The following is a 6016-nucleotide window of genomic DNA, read 5'->3' as shown; positions in this document are numbered from 1 at the left end:
TGTGTGTCCTATGTTAGAACTTGGCACTACACGCTTGTTAAAAACAGCAAGACAGGTTTTATTCCAGCAGTTTTATTAGGGACAGGTGGCTTGAGTGTAGATCTGAGCTCAACTCAGAATACAGCAAGGATAGCTAGGATTTATAGGTGGACGGGGTCAGTGGATGGAAAATTACTAAGTGGAACTTGATTAGATATCAAAGGGGGGCTTTGATTCTTGCTAAACTGAGCTCACCAGGCCAAGACCTAGTGAGAAGGGGGCTCAGAGGGACTTGACTCCAGTTCGGTCAAGGATGGGTCCTTATCCTCTCTCCCTGTGTCTTGCATACTGTCAGTCAGGGTCCACTAATGTTGATCTTATTGTAAGCCCCTGGAGAGTAGAGAGCAGGATCAAAGACCTTCAGGATCGGAAGGTTCTTTTCAGATGTCCTTGACTAGCTAGCTGCTTTGCTTGGCTTTGATGGTTCCCTGCTTCTCAAGAGTCAGTAGCAAATTGGGGACTGGCATTGAGGTCACACCCAGTGGTGGTTAAGGTGTGGGCTTTGGTGTCAGACGTTGGTTTGAACTTGACTGTGCTACTTAGGGTAGTCCTGTGATTGGGGCCTCATTACTTGTATTGCTGGTGACAGTTTATCTAGAATGGGCACTCTGTCCCACACCTAGCAAATGAATGGAACCTTACTTGCTAGTATACTTCAAGTCAAGTGGAGTCCTTTGATGGAATTACTGACCTTGTGTAACCCTGTAGCCTGAGAGAGACGCAGGGCTAGTGGGAACAGCAGAGGACTTGTCATTGGAGGCGGGTAAAATTCATTCGTAAAGGTTTGACCGATGGTCTTGACTTTGTGGTTCAGGTTCTCCTTTGGTAGGTTCTTTTAAGAGAAGATCTCCTTGTACAGATGGCCCACAAGTGCCTTAAAATAGTAAGGTGGTGAGGAGCACCGCGGACGACCTGCTGGTGGAGGGGTTGGGCCCTGGGTAGGGGGTGCGGTGCACCCACCTGTGGTTACCCGGTTTTGCAGACATCCACATAAACAGCTCTTTTTTTGTGACGAGCAGGGTGACACAGCGACAAAAGCAGTCTCTGGACCAGATCTGTGTGTCAGCCCCAGGCTTGCCGCTTACCAGCGCATTTGTCTGCCTGTCCGGCCTCGCTTTTCTCAGCTCTGAATAGAGCGATGAGACTGGCTCACAGGCTTTCGCGAGGACTGGGTGGAGTGAACGTGGCGCGGCTCATTGCAGAAACCCGCAAGCATCCCACTCTGCCGCCCTGTGCAGCATATGAACACGCGTCTCTGTAGGGGAGACCTTCTCTCCTCTGGTAGGGGTAACACGCGTCTGTGTCATTTTCTCCCCACAGATGGTTAGCAGACTAAACACATCCCCACTACAGTCCCCTTGGAGATCTTTCCACTGTTTTAAAACAGGTTAAAACAGTGCCCCATCGCAAGCGTGTGCCGTGGCTGATTTAACTCGACAGCCCTCTGTGGAGGACACATTTTGCCATTAGAATGGGTGGGCTTCCTCACTTCCTTAAAGTCTTTCCCTTTTGACGAGATCGGGTGCGTTTAGGGTGGTGTGGCCGTAGACAAGTCTTTCCCTTTTGAAAAATAATGCCTCCCACTTCTACTGGACTCTGCCTCCTGCCTTATATTTGCTCCTGATGGTCATCTCCCCTGACAACGTGTGGATTTCAGTCGTGTGTCTTCCCGCTAGAATGTCAGCTCAGTGAAGGGTTCTGTCATTTAGTTCACTGTTCTGTGCTGTGTTTGTTGGATGGATGGGTGGGTCGGACTGTAAAAATAGCCATCATGGGGGTGCCTGGGCAGCTCAGTCACTTAAGTGTCTGACTCTTGGTATCGGCTCAGGTCATCATCTCACAGTTCATGAGTTCAAGCCCTGCATTGGGCCCCGTGCTGGCAGTATGGAGCCTGCTCGGGATTCTCTCTCTCTCTTTCTCTCTCTCTCTGCCCCTCCCCAACTCACTTTCTATCTCTTTCTCAAAATAAATAAATAAACTAAAAGAATATAGCCATCCTGAAGAGGTAGTTCAGCAGGGATCATTTACTTTGCCTTCGTGAACTTTTCTTTTTGACAGAACAAGAATCACAGGCATGTCACGAGATTATTTGTGACTTTTGCCTGATGCTTGGACTTTGTCAAGAGTATTGCTGATCAGGAAATGGCCGGGTGAGGCTGGCTGCTTTGAGACGCGTTCTTGCTGAGGACAGTGGAAAGCTTATGTTACTCATCTTCATTCTAGACCCCAATATGTTTCCCCAAATGGTATTAACACACGTGTTTTTTTAAGTGACACTTTCCATCAGTGTCATACTGTGAGGCCTTTAACTTGCCATTCTGTTCAAGGAACCGTCCTGCGTGTTTATAAGAAACAGCAACAACAAAAAATCGCAGACAGGAACCATTGCCAAATGTTAGCTATGAAAATGTCACTTGCATATTAATAAAGCAGTTTTCCCCACTGAGGGGTAGCATGCTAGTGTATTAGTAAAAGAATGACAGATGAATTTGAATTTGTAAAAATAACCTGGCGGTGGTTTTTCGGTGCCTGCTGTATTGTTTGCCAATATAGGCAGTTAAGCTGGTGGTGTCCCTTCTGGGGTTCACAGTCAGGCCAACTTCTTGATTCTGGTTTTTTTTTTTTAAATGTATTTTGAGAGAGAGAGAGGGAGGGGCTGAGAGGGAGCAAGAGAGAGAACTCCAAGCAGGCTCCATGCTGCCCTCGTAGTGCCCGACAGAGGGGCTCCATCTCACAAACCGTGAGATCATGGCCTGAGCCAAGATCAAGAGTCGGATGCTTAACCTACTGAGCCACCCAGGCGTCCCTTTACATATTCTTTTTGTCCCTAAACGTGAAGGGAAAAAGTCACATGGCAGGGCCTCCAGAGGAATGAGCCTCCTTGTGATTAAGTCACGTGAACCAAACTTGGAAGAGACTGGTGTGCACACCAGAGAGCCCGCTTAATGACTGCCGATGGAAGATGATAAGAACTGGCCGCTGTGCCTGTCACGTCCTGTGGGCTGGCTGGGAGTATATTCTCGCTCCCTGGGGCGGGTCAGAGAGACCGGATCCTGGTTTTATTGGAACATCACCACGCCCACTGGTTTATGTATGGTTTCTGGCTGTGCGCACAGGACAGCGACAGAGCCGGACAGTTTTGAGGGAGATGGTGCGATCTGCAAGGCAAAATAGTTCTGTCCAGCTTTTTAGAGAAGAAAGGTGCCAGCTGCTGGCCCGGGGGAAGGCTTCCCAAGGAGGCTTAACTGCAGTAAGGAGGCCGCCTGGCAAGCTTGGGTGCAAAGAGCTCCTGGGGGGGACATCTCCGTCGTCAACGTCACCTCTGCCGTTACCTCCCAGCCCCATGGCGAGCCCCCATCAGGTCCAGAGGACTTGGGAGAGTGTCCTCATGTGCACATTAATACATTAATAGGCCAGCTGGTTTGGGTACCAGGATGGCCGCCTGGGCAGTCTACTGCCCTCATCTGTTCTCTGACTTCATCTGTCATATACCATACTAAAAAACAGACCAACTATGGCATCTGGGTGGCTCGGTCAGTTGAACATCCGACTCTTGATTTCAGCTCAGGTCATGATCCCAGGGTCGTGGGATTGAGCCCTACATTAGGCTCTACAGTGAGCATGGAACCTGCTTGAGATTCTCTCTCCCTCCCTCCCCCTGCCGTCCCCCTCCTCTGCTCCTGCCCTCTCTCACTCTAAAACAAGCACAAACAAAAAGCATGGCCATTTCTGAATAAGCTTAAACACAAATCTGGGGCACCTTATCGTGGTTCCCCGTTCATCTGTGGAAGACCTTGCGTGGTGCTAAAGAAACGTGGATCTAGCACCAACTCAGGTTACACGTTAAGAATTGAGTTCCTGGAGGGGCTATCACCCTGGAGGGGGTGGCGGGGAAAGAGTAGCCTCAGGTCATGAGGCTTTGGGCCAGAGGTGAACTAGAGCCCGCCAAAGTTAATGAAGAACGCTGTTGCATCAAAAGATAGTCCTAGACATCACCTGTAGCTCGTTAGAAATGCAGAGACTCAGGTCCAGCCCAGGCCTCCTGAGTCAGAATTTGCATCCTAACAAGATGTCCAGAGGATGTGGGTCACGGTCAGGTTGGAGAAGCACTGGACTAAGACACTGTTAGGTTTTTAAACTTTTATTGGATTCAGGGCTTCCTGTTTCCTCGCTTTTGGGGGGAAAATCCACTACTCAATCCATTTTTGAATTTTAGCAGTGTTAGGTACAGAATGCTAAGGATTGTTTCTTAGGCTTTTAGGTGGTTCATCCCTTAGCTGGCAGCATGCTCGCCAAGGATAGAGGCTTTGTCCTGTCCTGCTGCGTTCAGAGCATCCAGCGTGTTTTTTGCCAGAGTGGGTGTCCAGGAGACTCTGGCCAACTGGGTGAATGAATGAATGAGTAAGTGAATGGGTGAGTGAGCCCTATTTGACAAATGGCATAAGTGTCAGAGGTCAGCTTTGCAGACTGTTCTGCCGAATCCCTACATCTCAGAGACTGGTTTTCCTCTTCTCTCAGTGTGACAGGCCTGGTATCTGTCACAGGAAGGCTGTTATTTTAGAATAACATTCAGACACAGGGCAGTGTCTGATCTGAGTAAGGCAAGGTGGCCGGGACTCGGCCTGGGTACTGCCTCTTATGCGTTAAAACTTTAAAGTTTTGGCCGTGCAGTATAAAATTGGGCATGTACTTCATTAAGAATAAAGTCTCAGGGTACCTGGGTGGCTCAGTTGGTTAAGTGTCCGACTTCAGCTCAGGTCATGATCTCACAGTTCGTGAGTTCGAGCCCCGCATTGGGCTCTGTGCTGGCAGCTCAGAGCCTGGAGCCTGCTTCGGATTCTGTGTCTCCCCTTCTCTCTGCTCCTCTCATGCTCATGCTCTATCTCTGTCTCTCAATAATAAATAAATGTTAAAAAATTAAAAAAAAAAAAAAAAAAGAATAAAGTCTCAATGTAGAACTGTGTGGCAGAAAGCCTGAACCAGGAATTCAGAAGGCATGGGTTCTGGTCTCTGGCCAGAGCTGGCTGACTGGATATTGGACAAGTCACTTCTCTTGCTTTAATGTCCCCTTCCTATAACAAGGAATAAAACATTTGCTCTGCCTGCTTTACTGAATTCGTGTATGGTTGTAAATATTGTACAAAGGCATTGAGCTGAGCTGCCAATGTTTGACTATAGCTCGTCCAGGTAACTCACTCAAACTTATAAATTGCCCCTCAGTGTTTGAATTTATACGAACTTTATTGCATAATAATATCTGTTAATTGTAGTAAAAAGAGAGCTAGGAGGAAATCATCCTGAATTCTACCTGCCGCCAATCACTATCTACTGTTAAATTTCTATGTCTGCCCTCCACATTTTTCTACGCACACATTACATATGTATTCTTTCCTTGCAAACATTTCATACAGGGTGGTAGACATTCTTCTAATGCAGTGAGTTTTGTTGGTGGTGGTGGTGAGTTTTATCTGCTGTATTCCAAGTTGTGATAAAAACTTTTTAAGTTTTTTTAATGTTTGTTTATTTTTGAGAGAGAGAGAGAGAGACAGAGAGAGAGACAGAGCGAGAGCAGGGGAAGAGCAGAGAGAGAGGGAGACACAGAATCCGAAGCAGGCTCCAGGCTCTGAGCTGTCAGCACAGAGCCCGACACGGGGCTCGAACTCATGAACCGCGAGATCATGACCTGAGCTGAAGTCAAACGCCTAACCGACTGAGCCACCCAGGTGCCCATGACAAAAACTTTTTAAAGAGTTTTCACAGTATTCTTTGGTTTATACCCATAACTTCAACCTGTAGTGAGGGAGATATGAGTAGACCTTTTTCCCCTTAGGGAAAGGGGCCACAGAGCTAAAGATAAAATTCTGCTCAGTCCTCATTTTTGTCCTTAGCCTGTTCTATCTGATGACTAACTGGTCTTCTCTTTTTGACCCATTTGCTGTGATATTTCCTCAGGGGCCAACAATATTCTGTTTTTGTC

The sequence above is a fragment of the Panthera pardus genome, unplaced genomic scaffold (genome assembly GCF_024362965.1).
Source record: "Panthera pardus isolate Hobbes unplaced genomic scaffold, ASM2436296v1 HiC_scaffold_24, whole genome shotgun sequence".
NCBI classification, from domain to species: domain Eukaryota; kingdom Metazoa; phylum Chordata; class Mammalia; order Carnivora; family Felidae; genus Panthera; species Panthera pardus.
The sequence above is the reverse complement of the archived record's forward strand: the minus strand, read 5'-3'. Positions refer to the sequence as shown.